The sequence below is a fragment of the Morone saxatilis genome, unplaced genomic scaffold, assembly GCF_004916995.1.
Source record: "Morone saxatilis isolate NCDOM2014 unplaced genomic scaffold, NCSU_SB_2.0 Contig16, whole genome shotgun sequence".
Lineage (NCBI taxonomy): Eukaryota > Metazoa > Chordata > Actinopteri > Moronidae > Morone > Morone saxatilis.
In genome coordinates, this window is record NW_023339718.1 from 14,512,996 (window position 1) to 14,514,087 (window position 1,092).

General features: G+C 34.0%; 1 protein-coding gene across 1 annotated transcript in view; it reads left to right on the top strand.

Annotated features, from left to right (window-relative positions):
• plpp5 (phospholipid phosphatase 5) overlaps positions 1 to 1,092 on the top strand; it is an 8,573-nt gene that overhangs the window by 3,183 nt on the left and 4,298 nt on the right. The window lies entirely within an intron of this gene.

The window sequence follows — 1,092 nt, forward strand, 5'->3', positions numbered from 1 at the left end:
ACAGTTTAAAAGTTCTTTCCTTAAATCGATTTACAGCAACCTGTAGTGTCGATCTCATTCACACTTGTCACCTTTTTTGTTTGTTCCACTCCCAGTGAACACAACACCAGACATATTTGAAACAAAAGAATCTGCAAACACGATGATGATCAAAGCCAAATGCAACGCCTCATTTTGGTGACAAACTTTGTTGACAACATTAATTTTACTTTACTTTCATTCAACATTAGATTTAGATTGGGATATAATGTCATCTAGTCATTTTGTAACATGAGTATCAAGTTTGAGAAGTTTATTGCAGATAGGAAAATGAAATTTTAACAGAATTTGATAAGATATTTCCATGCAGGATGTCCCGTTGTCCTGGGAGCAATAAAAATAGCATCTGAGGCACAATGATACAGTGTCAAATCCTTACAAATGAAATTATTACAATTAATGCATTACAGTTATGGAATATATATAATATTAATTGTTTAGTGTTTAAAAATGTGAAGTGGCACCGGCACGAGCACTACGCTATGTCAGACGGACGCGTACTACTGGATGTGTTCCTATAGTTTGTTTGACCTTCGCTCTCACTCTCTCTTCAGGATCTCTGGATGAAGGTGTTCCTGTAGCTTAAATGTAAATAATTTGTTTGAGCTTGAATATTTAAATAGTATGTTTGATCCCCTCCAAAGTTTGTGGATGTAACTTTCTGTCAGCCACCAGAAACTTAGGTTAGAACTGATGCATTTATTGATCAGTTATAAATAAACAAGTAACTCAACCAATGAATGACTAAAATAATAATGAAGACTGATTGTGGTTTAAATCTTTTATTCAGATGTCAGTGCAGGAAAACAATTAGCAGAACTTCAGTTGAGTCAATGAAGCGAGTTATTAAACTATAATTATTATGTAGAAGGAGAAAAATAACTTCAAAACGGTTTAATGTTGAAAGTAGAATCTGGAACAGTTGCAGGACACTGAGGATAAAGTTAATTTCAACACCTGCATGCAAATATAACGTGCAAGCTCATTTGAAAAAGAAACTAGTGTTGAGCCTTCATTTGTAAAACATTTACATAACCACACGGTTTGTACAAC